Source organism: Cibotium barometz, chromosome 20 (genome assembly GCF_041138505.1).
Source record: "Cibotium barometz isolate CiBa-2024 chromosome 20, ASM4113850v1, whole genome shotgun sequence".
In the NCBI taxonomy this organism is placed as follows: Eukaryota; Viridiplantae; Streptophyta; class Polypodiopsida; order Cyatheales; family Cibotiaceae; genus Cibotium; species Cibotium barometz.
This window is the reverse complement of record NC_141065.1, coordinates 8,163,076-8,177,471: the sequence shown is the minus strand read 5'-3', so window position 1 is coordinate 8,177,471 and position 14,396 is coordinate 8,163,076. Positions and strand designations below refer to the sequence as shown.

The window sequence follows — 14,396 nt, the reverse complement described above, 5'->3', positions numbered from 1 at the left end:
CTACACTCAAGAAGACGGGAATATTTCTTGGAGATGACCTCACACTCTCGCAACTTGCCCACATGAAAGAAGTTATGCCAGAGATAAGGGCAGCCCGAGAGAAAGGGAAAGTGGCCTTCTATAGAGATGGTCGAGTGGTGATTATGGAGAGGCGCTCTTCATGACGGCGCGAGACCTATGGGACTACACTCAAAGTTGCTACTTGGAATCGTAATGGATCTCTACGTCTTGATGTAGGGGCTTTTGAGGATAGTTTCACTGGGAGGGACATCATCTTCTACTGTGAGACGCATCAGGCTCCTGGATTGTCCATGCCACATGTTAGTGGATACCGATGGGAGACAGCTTGTAGACAGGAGACTCGTTCAAAGCATAGAGGACGGGGCTCAGGAGGAGTGGCAGTATTGTTTAGAGAGGAGCTACAGCCACTGATACATATAGTCCGCAGAGATGAGCAGGCTAGGTACATGTGGATTAGACTGAGGGCAGAGACGGGCAGATATCTCTACGTTGCTATATGCTATTTTGCTCCTAGTACATTAGTGTATGCATCACCTAGCGGGCAGTCTCCCTTTTCTATTTTGGATGATGATATTTGGGAGTTCTCCAGGGATGGTGACATCATTCTCCTGGGGGACTTCAATGCCAGGACCGCCCATAACCAGACAGTATTTTATGATACCTCAGAGGAGATGTTGAGGGAGCTTGATGTTAGGGATATGGGCCTATCTAGACCCTCACAGGATGAGGAACATACAGTGTATGGGCGGTATTTGATAGACATGGGGACTGCACATGGATTGGCCATCCTGAATGGCCTACAGAGATTCCCGACATCGGGCGGTTTCACTTGCTTTCCACATAGGCATGGTACTAGTACAGTGGACTATATTATGGCTCAGCCCAGTCTCATTCCCTCTTTTCAGGATTTTATGGTAGGCACTAGGCCGGTTGGAATAGCAGTGGATCATGCTATCTTGTCCTTCACTCTCACATTTCAGTTCAGCACCACTCCATTGGGACAGGTCTCCACACACACTCGTTATACCTTTACGAGGGAGACTGACACCGTGTACACAGATGAAATATACAAACGCTTATGTGCCGAGGAGCCGGGACGGCCATTAGATGAGCTCACTCAGATATTGATAGATACGCTTCATGCTGCAGCATCAGAGGCATATCCCCATAGTCAGCCTACACGGAGACGATCTGGGAACATGCCCCAGAACAGTTGGTATGATGAGGAGTGCAGAGAGATGAGGATCAGATTACAGAGAGAGGTGCTCATGGGTGTTAGCACTCACAGACAATCACGGATTACCTTCCGGCACCTAGTGCGACGGAAGGAGAGGGCTTATCTTGCTCAGTTAGAGAAGGATTTGTATCAGTTATTTATGAGTCGAGACTCAGGCGAGGCATGGAGACTATTTCATGAGAATTCACCATCACCAGCCATTACCTCCACAGAGATTTGGGGTGAGTATGCAGCATCCCTGTACACAGCAGCAGGACAGCCGCCCCTGTCAGACCCATCGGCGCCATGCCCAGAGACATGTGCTTTCTTTACTGCTGAGATGGTAAGGAAAGCTATTGACAGGATGAGGACTGGGAGAACATATGATCATGATGGTTTGGTAGCAGAGCACCTTATTCATGCCAGAGTTATGCTTGCAGAGCTTATTGCTATGATGTTTAACCGAGCCATGTGTGAGGGTTTTCCTGAGACTTGGAATATGTCCACGATTGTGCCTATCTTCAAGTCAGGGGATCCCATGCTTCCTGGGAATTATCGTACCATAATGATTGGTCACACATTGGCTAGATTATATGCATCTATTCTTGAGCAGGAGTTGAGTAGATGGGCAGAGAGAGAGGGCATACGTGCATCAGGGCAAGCAGGGTTCAGGAGAGGTTTCTCCACTCTTGACCATATCTTGACAATCAGAGCTATTATTGAGGAGGGCAGATTCTATGGCACGAGGATTTATTGTTGCTTTGTGGATTTCCGCAAACCTTTTGACACAGTACCGAGAGCCAGACTGATGCGCAGACTACGGGAGATGGGAGTGCCCACAGAGCTGATTTGGGGAATCATGGCTTTATAAAGGACAGTTGTGGGACAGGTACGTACTACTCAGGGTATATCTGAGATGGTTCACTCCACTATTGGGGTGAAACAGGGCTGCCCCCTTTCTCCTACCTTATTTGGGATGTACGTGGATGAGGTTTCAGACTATGTAGAGCGGGAGGGTGACAGAGGAGCACAGCTAGCAGGGACATGGATTCCGCTGTTATTGTATGCTGATGATATTGTGCTGATCTCAGATTCTCCAGAGGGGATGCAACGTCATTTGGATGCATTGCACACATTTGCACATGACAGTGGATTGTCTGTTAGCCTTGGTAAAACCAAGGTGATGGTGTTTAACACCACAGCACAGTCGGTTAGGAGGTCAGTACCCACCTTTACATATGGTCAAGAGACAGTGGAGTATACAGATGCATATACTTACCTTGGTGTGGTTTTCAGTGGCCCACTATTTTCCTTGAGGAGAGCAGCGGAGACCAGATTGACCAGAGCTTATGCAGCATTGGGGAGACTAGAGAGGATGTGTTCGCAGGTTCAGTTTCAGGAACCTCGAACAAAGCTCTGGCTCTTTGACACTTTGGTCACTTCAGCCATGCTGTATGGAGTGGAGATATGGGAACCCTCAGTGGATCACCACAACCGAGCTGGTAGCACTGATGGATGGAGACATATGGAGAGGCCCTTGGTCTCTATGATTTCTCGGATGATTAGGGCCAAGGCCTCCGTACCACATGATATTATCCGTGCAGAGATGGCTGCCCCCCCATTGGTGGTAGAGGCACTCACTCGATCAGTCTCCTTTATATATAGCACTTGGGCTCTCCCTAGAGACAGATATGCTCGCTTAGCCCTGGAGTCTTCACGACAGTTGGCATCACAGGGAGACGGATCATGTTGGTATGCACAGATGACAGCTTGGTTCCAGTTGCATGGCTTTAGTATGGAAAGGCTACCTCCATTTCAGTACTCCCTGGATGCACCCTCCCTCTCCCTCACACGGGCAGAGATTACCAGACTTATCAGGCAGGACTTGATTCAGCTGGACACTAGGAGGACATGGATACAGCCGACACAGGAGCTTGGTACGAAGATGGCTTTCTATAGAGATCATCTTCTCCAGCTCACGCAGGATGGGTTTGTGATTAGACCCAGCTACGTGAATACTCATCTTTCTCATGGGGTACGGTGTGCTATTGGTCAGATGCGCACATCCTCACACCAGCTAGAGATTGAGACTGGCAGATTCAGAGGAGTACCAGCTGAGGCCAGGATTTGTTAGCTGTGCCAGATGGAGCCAGAGACACAGTTACATTACATATGTCACTGTCTAGTATATTATGAGATACGAGGCCGTTTTCACTGCTGCCTGTTTAGAGAGGGTTTCGGACCACTTTCTAGAGTCATGAGATACCAGGATCAGAGATGCCTCGGATTATACTTGCTGGAGCTTCGTAGACATAGAGAGGGTCTCTTGAGAGGGACGGGATCAGAGAGGGAGAGACACCTACAGAGGCAAATTACAGACTTCTTTCGACCAGAGATTGAGCAGTCAGGCCAACAGGCATTGCAGCTAGCCCCAGAGTATAGCCGCACTAGAGGTACACTGATTGATCGGGCTATAGAGCTGGGGCGGTCCAGGCGCCCCAAGATGAGAGGCCCATCTCGACACCGGCGGAGACTACTACAGAGGATCAGGACCATACTAGCACGGCATGGGAGACGTCCAGTCAGGGTACTCACCATGGAGGACATTGAGGATATCCGCCATCGACCGATGAGAGACATCTTTGGATAGTGATGTGTATGATGCTTACCTTTGTTGCTAGAGTTCTCCTCCCAGATGTTATCCATTAGGAGCTCCTAGTACCGTACTTTTCCTCACAGTTAGTTGTTTTTAGCTTTTCGTACACAGACATTGTATCTGATCCACCAATTGTTGTAACCTTTTTGGTCTCATAGGTCATTTTGGCCTTTTGAAGACGTTAACATATCATTTCATTTTCATTTCTCTCTCTCTCTCTCTCCCTCCCCCGCACAGGCCAACCTCTCTCTTTCTCCCTCCTGCACTCGCTCAACTCTCTCTCTCTCTCTCTCTCTCTCTCTCTCTCTCTCTCTCTCTCTCCCCCGCACAGGCCAACCTCTCTCTTTCTCCCTCCTGCACTCGCTCAACTCTCTCTCTCTCTCTCTCTCTCTCTCTCTCTCTCTCTCTCTCTCGCCACTCACTCTATCTCCCCCCCGTCAACTTACACGGAGACGATCTGGGAACATGTCCCAGAACAGCTGGTATGATGAGGAGTGCAGAGAGATGAGGATCAAATTACACAGAGAGGTGCTCATGGGTGTTACCACTCACAGACAGTCACGGATTACCTTCCGGCACCTAGTGTGACGGAAGAAGAGGGCTTATCTTGCTCAGTTAGAGAGGGATTTGTATCAGTTATTTATGAGTCAAGACTCAGGCAAGGCATGGAGACTATTCCATGAGCATTCACCATCACCAACCATTACCTCCACAGAGATTTGGGGTGAGTATGCAACATCCCTAAACACGGTACCAGGACAGCCGCCCCTGCCAGACCCATCGGAGCCATGCCCAAAGACATGTACTTTCTTTACTGCTGAGATGGTAAGGAAAGCTATTGACAAGATGAGGACTGGGAGAGCATATGATCATGATGGTTTGGTAGTAGCAGAGCACTTTATTCATGCCACAGATATGCTTGCAGAGCTTATTGCTATGATGTTTAACCGAGCCATTTGTGAGGGTTTTCCTGAGACTTGGAATATGTCCATGATTGTGCCTATCTTCAAGTCAGGGGATCCCATGCTTCCTGGGAATTATCGTACCATCATGATTGGTCACACATTAGCTAGATTATATGCATCTATTCTTGAGCAGGAGTTGAGTAGATGGGCAGAGAGAGAGAGGGCATACGTGCATCAGGGCAAGCAGGGTTCAGGAGAGGTTTCTCCACTCTTGACCATATCTTGACACTCAGAGCTATTATTGAGGAGGGCAGATTATATGGCAGGAGGATTTATTGTTGCTTTGTGGATTTCCGCAAAGCTTTTGACACAGTACCGACAGCCAGACTGATGCGCAGACTACAGGAGATGGGAGTGCCCACAGAGCTGATTTGGGGAATCATGGCTTTATACAGGACAGTTGTGGGGCAGGTACGTACTACTCAGGGTATATCTGAGATGGTTCACTCCACTATTGGGGTGAAACAGGGCTGCCCCCTTTCTCCCACCTTATTTGGGATGTATGTGGATGAGGTTTCGGACTATGTAGAGCGGGAGGGTGACAGAGGAGCACAGCTAGCAAGGACATAGATTCCGCTGTTATTGTATGCTGATGATATTGTGCTGATCTCAGATTCTCCAGAGGGGATGCAACGTCATTTGGATGCATTGCACACGTTTGCACAGGACAGTGGATTGTTTGTTAACCTTGGTAAAACCAAGGTGATGGTGTTTAACACCATAGCACAGTGGGTTAGGAGGTCAGTACCCACCTTTACATATGGTCAGGAGAGACAGTGGAGTATACAGATGCATATACTTACCTTGGTGTGGTTTTCAGTGGCCCACTATTTTCCTTGAGGAGAGCAACGGAGACCAGATTGACCAGAGCTTATGCAGCATTGGGGAGACTAGAGAGGATGTGTTCGCAGGTTCAGTTTCAAGAACCTCGAACAAAGCTCTAGCTCTTTGACACTTTGGTCACTTCAGCCATGCTGTATGGAGTGGAGATATGGGGACCCTCAGTGGATCACCACAGCCGCGAGCTGGTAGCACTGATGGATGGAGATGTATGGAGAGGCCCTTGGTTTCTATCATTTCCCGGATGATTAGGGCCAAGGCCTCCGTACCACATGATATTATCCGTGCAGAGATGGCTGCCCCCCCATTGGTAGTAGAGGCACTCGCTCGATCAGTCTCCTTTATACATAGCACTTGGGCTCTCCCTAGAGACAGATATGCTCGCTTAGCCCTGGAGTCAACACGATAGTTGGTTTCACAGGGAGACGGATCATGTTGGTATGCACAGATGACAGCTTGGTTCCAACTGCATGGCTTTAGTATGGACAGGCTACCTCCATTTCAGTACTCCCTAGATGCACCCTCCCTCCCTCTCACACGGGCAGAGATTACCAGACTTATCAGGCAGGACTTGACTCAGCTGGACACTAGGAGGACATGGATACAGCCGACGACATGCCAGCTTGGTACGAAGATGGCTTTCTATAGAGATCATCTTCTCCAGCTCACGAAGGATGGGTTTGTGATTAGACCCAGCTACATGGATACTCATCTTTCTCATGGGGTACGGTGTGCTATTCGTCAGATGCGCACATCCTCACACCAGCTAGAGATTGAGACTGGCAGATTCAGAGGAGTACCAGCTGAGGCCAGGATTTGTTAGCTGTGCCAGATGGAGCCAGATGGAGCCAGAGACACAGTTACATTACATATGTCACTGTCCAGTATATTATGAGATACGAGGCCGTTTTCACTGCTGCCTGTTTAGAGAGGGTTTCGGACCACTTTCTAGAGTCATGAGATACCAGGATCAGAGATGCCTCGGATTATACTTGCTGGAGCTTCGTAGACATAGAGAGGGTCTCTTGAGAGGGAGGGGATCAGAGAGGGAGAGACACCTACAGAGGCAGATTACAGACTTCTTTCAACCAGAGATTGAGCAGTCAGGCCAGCAGGCATTGCAGATAGCCCCAGAGTATAGCCGCACCACAGGTACACTCATTGATCGGGCTATAGAGCTGGGGCGGTCCAGGCGCCCCAATATGAGAGGCCCATCTCGACATCGGCGGAGACTACAGTAGAGGATCAGGACCATACTAGCACGGCATGGGAGACGTCCAGTCAGAGTACTCACCATGGAGGACATTGAGGATATCCGCCATCGACCGATGAGAGACATCTTTGGATAGTGATGTGTATGATGCTTACCTTTGTTGCTAGAGTTTTCCTCCCAGATGTTATCCATTAGGAGCTCCTAGTACCGTACTTTTCCTCATAGTTGTTTCAATTTCAATTAGTTGTTTAGTTGTTTTTAGCTTTCCTTACACAGACATTGTATCAAATCCACCAATTGTTGTAACCTTTTTGGTCTCATAGGTCATTTTGGCCTTCTGAAGACGTTAATAAATCATTTCATTTTATTTCTCTCTCTCCAGGTGCCCCAAGATGAGAGGCCCATCTCGACACGGGCGGAGACTACAACAGAGGCTCAGGACCATCCTAGCACGGCATGGGAGGACATGGATACAACCGACACACGAGCTTGGTACGAAGATGGCTTTCTATAGAGATCATCTTCTCCAGCTCACGCAGGATGGGTTTGTGATTAGACCCAGCTACATGGATACTCATCTTTCTCATGGGGTACGGTGTGCTATTGGTCAGATGCGCACATCCTCACACCAGCTAGAGATTGAGACTGGCAGATTCAGAGGAGTACCAGCTGAGGCCAGGATTTGTCAATTGTGCCAGATGGAGCCAGAGACACAGTTACATTACATATGTCACTATCCAGTATATTATGAGATACGAGGCCGTTTTCACTACCTGTTCAGACAGGGTTTCATACCACTTTCCAGAGTCGAGAGATACCAGGATCAGAGATGCCTCGGATTATACTTGCTAGGGCTACGTAGACATAGAGAGGGTCTCTTGAGAGGGAGGGGATCAGAGAGGGAGAGACACCTACAGAGGCAGATTACAGACTTCTTTCGACCAGAGATTGAGCAGTCAGGCCAACAGGCATTGCAACTAGCCCCAGAGTATAGCCGCACCAGAGGTACACTGATTGATCGGGCTATAGAGCTGGGGCGGTCCAGGCGCCCCAATATGAGAGGCCCATCTCGACACCGACGGAGACTACAACAGAGGATCAGGACCATACTAGCACGGCACGGGAGACGTCCAGTCAGAGTACTCACCATGGAGGACATTGAGGATATCCGCCATCGACCGATGAGAGACATCGTTGGATAGTGATGTATATGATGCTTACCTTTGTTGCTGGAGTTTTCCTTCCCAGATGTTATCCATTAGGAGCTCCTAGTACCTTACTTTTCCTCATAGTTGTTGTTTCAGTTTCAGTTAGTTGTTTAGTTGTTTTAGCTTTTCTTACACAGACATTGTATCAGATCCACCATTGTTGTAACCTTTTTGGTCTCATAGGTCATTTTGGCCTTTTGAGGACGTTAATATATCATTTCATTTCTCTCTCTCCCTGCCACTCTCTCTCTCTCTCTCTCTCTCTCTCTCTCTCTCTCTCTCTCTCTCTCTCTCTCTCTCTCTCTCCCCCCCCCACATATTTACCTGCTCCTTTCAAACATTCCCTCCCTCTACAATGGGAGGGTTTGTAGATGACAAAATCAGCCAGCTTGATCATATCCTTAGGGATCTTATCAAGGACCAGAAGAAGAAATTGGACAGCACCATCACCGCCATCAAGAAGGACTTATTGACGCGCATGGGGAAGCTGGAGGCCGAAGCGGAAATATGGAAGGAAGAGAAGCTTACCATGCAAGAGGAGTGGGAGAAGGAAGAGCTCGCCATGCAGGAGGAAATCAACCTTTTGAAGGGCGAAGTGGCATCCTTACGCGATCGTCCACGGGAGGAAGGAGAGACTCTTGAGGTGGACAAAGAGGCAATCAAAGAAGAGATCACCAAAACCCTCACCCACACAATCGAGGGGAAAATGGAGGCGGCCCGCGAAGGATGGGTAGAAGTGATGAAGAAGAACATCAAAAAGGAGGTGCAAGAAGATGTACAAGTGATGAAGAAGAACATCAAGAAGGAGATACAAGAAGATATACACATGATGCAGTCTACTCTTGATGAAGAGAAGATGCGACGGATCCGGCGCCTCAACATCCGAGTCACAGGGATACCAGAGAGCACTACCTCCACGCCCGAGATTGACAGGCGGAACCTATGTACCAAGCTAGGACTAAAGGAGGATGAGCCGCTCCCATTCACTAGAGTATGGAGGACAACCCCAAAGGACTCCACCAAAGGCAAGGCCTTAGTGCTACAGTTCCTGGACGAGGAGAGTAGTAATCTTTCAATGTCCTTCGCACAAATCAGTGGAAGAGAATGATTAAAGCCGTCTCTGATGTAGGTCCATGTGATAAATGGACTGGATTAGACTACCAGAAGATGCGGACAACCATGCTAGAAGATGAGAAACAGCGCATATAGAAAAATACTAGAGCCAATAAGATCATCTTGGAAGAAGCATGGTTGTAGTATCATTTCATATGGATGGAGTGATGTGCAGAGAAGACATATTATCAACATCCTTGTTTCTAGTTGCATGGGCACATATTTCTTGCGTGCAGTGGATGCAGGCAAGGCAAGGGAGAGGATCACTGCAGCATTCATCTTCCAGCACATCAGGTGGGCTATTATTGATATTGGCCCAGAGAATGTGGTGCAGGTCATTACGGACAATGCGTCCAACTGCAAGAGCATGGGAGAGATGATTGAGGCAGAGTTCCCATCCATTGTGTGGACTCCATGTGCTGCACATTGCTTGGACCTCATGATGGAGGACATAGGGAAGCTTCGATGGGTGAAGCCGGTTGTGGATGAGGCTGTACGCATCACTACCTCCTTCAGGAAGAAACACCAGGCATTATCTATCTTCCGATCCCACTCACACTTGGACATGGTGCGGCCATCCAAGACCCGATTTGCCTATATGTATCTTGTGCTTAGCAGACTACATGAGGTACAGGATGCACTTTGAGCCTCGGTCGTATCACCGGCATGGAGGGAGATGCGTGATTCGACCAACGAGCCCACTCGGTACATCCAACACAAAGTGTTGGATGAGTCCTTTTGGTTTGATATTGAGGGCTTAACAAAGCTCCTCAAACCCATGTATATCTTCATCCGATTCAGTGACATGGAGGGCTCTACATTGGGGCTCCTCTATCATCATTTTCATCGGATGAGAGAGATGGTGTCATTAGTCACCTCGCGGACTATCACTCCTACCAGGTATATCTAATATCTATTATGTAATATGATTTATGGTACGTGCTGTAATTTTGGTTCTATGATGTACTTAATATTGGATATTTAATTTGAAATTTGGAATGTCAGACGTGGCAAGGTGATGGCCATTGTTGACTCACAATGGACTTACATGCGTCGTCCCATTCATGGAATTGCAGCATTACTCCATCCGATGTTCAACAAGGTCGAGCTCCAAACAAACACGCAACTCAATTTGCTCAAGGATGCTTATGTGTCTCAAGTGCTTAGCTACGATGACATGGTGACCTTCGATGAGGAGTTGGTCGTCTACCGCAATCGGGTGGGAGTTGCCTTTGGCAAGTTGAGTGCCTCAGCAGTTCAAGGGCAGGCGAAACCACTTACGTGGTGGGACATCCATGGATACTAGGGCCAAAACTGTCCAAAAAGTGGCCTTTAGAATGCTATCTCAGGTTTGTAACTTTAAAGTTCTTAGTTTGTATAATGCAGCCAATGTGTAATCTTGTCTTTTGACATTTGCCAGTGCTACGTGGCATGTGCAGAGTTGCTCTACTGGTGCATGCGAACGGAATTGGAGTGCATACTCTCTTGTGCACACCAAGATCCGTAATCGCTTGAGTACTCAGCAGTTAGAGAGGTTGGTGTTTTGTCGATCCAACCTCCGTCTTTTGCGCACACTCAAGACAGCCACTCATGTGAAGGAGGTAAATTACTTGCCAACTCGAAATGTTTATTATTAAATAATAAACTTCATGTATAACCTCATGAGTATTGACTCTTGATACGTGTTATGTGCCATGTCACATGTGACAGGTGGATCCCTTTATCTTCAATAGGCTCCTCGCTCATACTACTGATGCGGAGGCTCAGCTTCGGGAGGACCGGTTGCGGGACGAGCAGGAGAAGATATACCGAGAGCTCCACAGAGAGCTTGAGAGCATAGATCGGAGGGTTACACGTGCTCGATCACGAGCTATGAGTATTCTAGATGCTGATGCTGATGGAGCTTCTACTAGCAGTCCAGGTGGTCGGTGCCGTCATGTTGGGCGAGGTCGAGGACGAGGCCGTGCTCAGATAGCTCAGCAGCACGAGTCTCTTGTAGATGATGATGAATAAGCTTGCTTATTGAACTTGTCCACAATGGTCCAAATACCATCATTCCCAAACTTTGACTTTGAAAAGTCAAAAATGAAGTCTGTCACTATACTTTTCCATGGCCTCTTGGGCACGGATACAGGCATAAGCAGTCCTGGAGTCTTTTGACGATTATACTCCACCTTTTGACAAGACAAGCACTCAGATCATAGTCACCAGAAACGAGAAACGGAAACAAAAACGTTGGAGGAATGGAAACGGAAAAACAAGTTTTTAGGGGTGAAAACGGTCGTTTCCTAGGACAATATCACTTGGGAAGCGAGAAATGGCCATGGAAACGGATGGTGTCCTGAAAGAGAGAGACAAGTTTCTAGGGACTAGAACAGCCATGTCCTATGACTATGACTCAGATGCCTGCGTAGTAGAGGAAATACCTCTATGCCCTGCATAAAGTGGTACATGTGACTCCTCAATCACTTTTTGCCTCAAATCCTTGGTTACGCATAACCATGTATCCATCATCAAATATCCCTCTTACAAGAAATTGTGATTAACTATCTAACAATCCTCTAGCTTCCGCATAATCCCACCAAAGTCCTCATCATGCACATAGAGATCTCCCATGGAATCCAACTCTCTATGATAGGCAATGGTCACTCAATGTACTTGTGGTCTCCTAGATAGAGCATCTCCAACCACATTCTTATTTCTAGGTGTGGATAATCTGGAAATGAAACATGGACAAAAAGTTTTCCCACCTCATATGCTTCTCGCAAAGCTTAATTTATGTCACAAATGTCTCAAACTTTGATGATCCGTCTTCACCATGAAATCAGCCCCAAGCAAATAATGCTTCCGTGAAGTTAAGGGCATGAATCACACCTAGAAGTTCTTTCTCAAAAACATGAAGCGTTTGTTTCTCGACATGTTGCAACCTTCAGCTCTCAAAGGCAACCAGTCTTCAGTGCCCAAGAGTAGGTGCAGGTTTGTATAAGGTTAGTCCAAAAGAACATGCTTTATAAAACCAGCGAACTGAGTTTCTATCACTCTCCGGAGGTGATGGGCATACTCAGCCATGATAGAGACTAGCACTCAAAGTTTGCTCTAAGGTATAACAACAAACAATCACAAAACATAGGAAAGAACCAAACTAAGTCTATATTAAGCTAGAGCGAGAAAGAAAAGACTAAACAAGGCCTACTCTAAGTTAAAACAACAAACCCTACTCTAAGCTAGTACAAGCCACTTTTACAAAAAAGAGCATTGAATTATGAATTAAGTGGGCTTTTCAACTCCAATCCAAAAGTGGTACGAAAGACAGTCTTGTGAATATACTCTGTGACTGGATCGCTAAGGTTGCGTAACAAGCTTATCACTCCTAAATCACATTAATCCACTTTTAACCATGGCTGAAAATTGAAGTAAAACTTGTGAATTTTCAGCCAATAATACTGGAGCCAAATAGATAGAAGAATAAATGAGAGAGAGAGAGAGAGAGACGACACAGCATAGACCCGGAACGGCCGGGCCCCTTTATAGGAATGTGAATTATTCCTCCAGAATTTTACAAGTGTATGGGCTGATTTGAATCAGCATGGTACCGCCATCAAACAAGATAGAAAACAAAGCCTTTGGAATCTCCTAGTTTGTATGTGGTGGCCTACCACACACACACAAGTGTTGGAGAAACTCACCCGTCTGTGTGCCACCCCAATGGCCTACCAATGGGTCACACAACCGGTTATCTTCTCTTGTGGCAAGGATGCTCACAAGAGTGAAGTCCTTTGATGAAGAAAATTAGCAAGCTCTTCTTCAACTCTTCAAAGCCTCTTCTTGAGTAGCACCTCCGTCTCTCTTGAAAAATCGTTCTCTACACTTGGTAGAGAAGAAGCTAGTCTTCTTTCCTTCCTGCTCTCAAAAATGCACAAGTTTACATGAACTCTCCTCTTTCAAAATGAAGGGAATCACCTCCTTTTATAGGTGAATTCCTTTCTAAAAAGCTTTCTTAGTTCAAAATAGAAAAAGATTATACATGTTAGGTTGCATGGGAAACTTTTACACATGTTTTAGTTTGCATGGGAAACTTTTACACATGTATAGTTTTGCATGGGAAACTTTCCTTTGTCAACAAATAGAAAGAGTTTAGTTCTCTTTCTCTCTTTGGAAAATAGAAAGAGATGATTATAACTCAAGTTCTAAAACGAATTTGCATGTGCAACTGAAGAGACAGTTGCTGAGATGGCTTGGGTGAGTCGCCACGTCACCTCAGAAAATAAAAATAAAAATAAAAAAAATTAAATTTGTTTCTTTTTTTAAATTTTAAAAAATTACTCAGGGGGTTTTTGACCGCTCTGATTCCGATTCCAGCCTCTGTTTTCCCAAAAGATGAAGGGAAAGGCCTCAAAATCGACCTCCAACTTAAAAGGTACATATCTTGTAAAACTATCAAAATTGAAAATAGTTTAAGTAAGAAATATACTTAACCTCCTGCAAAATACAAGTCGCTAGATCAGCAACCAGTATTATGCACAACTTCGATGCTTTAAGATGAATGCCTAAATGTTCAAGCATTCTCAAAATCAGCATCCAATGCAAGATCTTCAAACAGCTTATTGTGCATGTGCCTAAGGTGAGTACCATCCGTTCCATACACTTGTATCCATCTATACGCTCTCCCATAATGGTGAGAGTGCATAGTCCATCATGCTTATGAAGCATGTCCAATCATACTTCCCCACTTCGGGATGGAAGCATGTCCATTCATGCATGCAATATTATGCTCTTCTATTTCTGAATAGAAGCATGTCCAATCATGGTTCCTTGGAAAAGAACACATGTCCAATCATGAAGTCTGCCATGCTAGGTTAGACAACATGTCCAAGTTTTATTAACTTCAAAATTCTTGATACAAAATTCCCTGTAAGCTGATTAGGGTTTTGGATTAGGGATTTCTCACAAATACAGGCAAGTGACACCGTGCCTTCTAACTGATCCAATATATCATCAACCCTCACTATAGGAAACCGATTCTAGGTTGTAATCTTGTACAAGGCTCTGTAATCCATGCACATGGAGAATGAGCCTTCCTTCTTCTGCACTAGAAGCACTGGAGAAAAAAAGGGTGACGAACTAGGCCATCTCAACCCCTTTCATAGCAAGTCATGTACTTGTG

At 46.4% G+C, this 14,396-nt stretch overlaps 1 protein-coding gene and 1 pseudogene across 2 annotated transcripts in view; one reads left to right on the top strand and one right to left on the bottom strand.

Annotated features, from left to right (window-relative positions):
• The window catches only part of SFGH (S-formylglutathione hydrolase), a 160,797-nt gene that overhangs the window by 71,865 nt on the left and 74,536 nt on the right, over window positions 1-14,396 (bottom strand). The window lies entirely within an intron of this gene.
• On the top strand, window positions 2,841-9,878 carry LOC147627512 (uncharacterized; annotated as a pseudogene).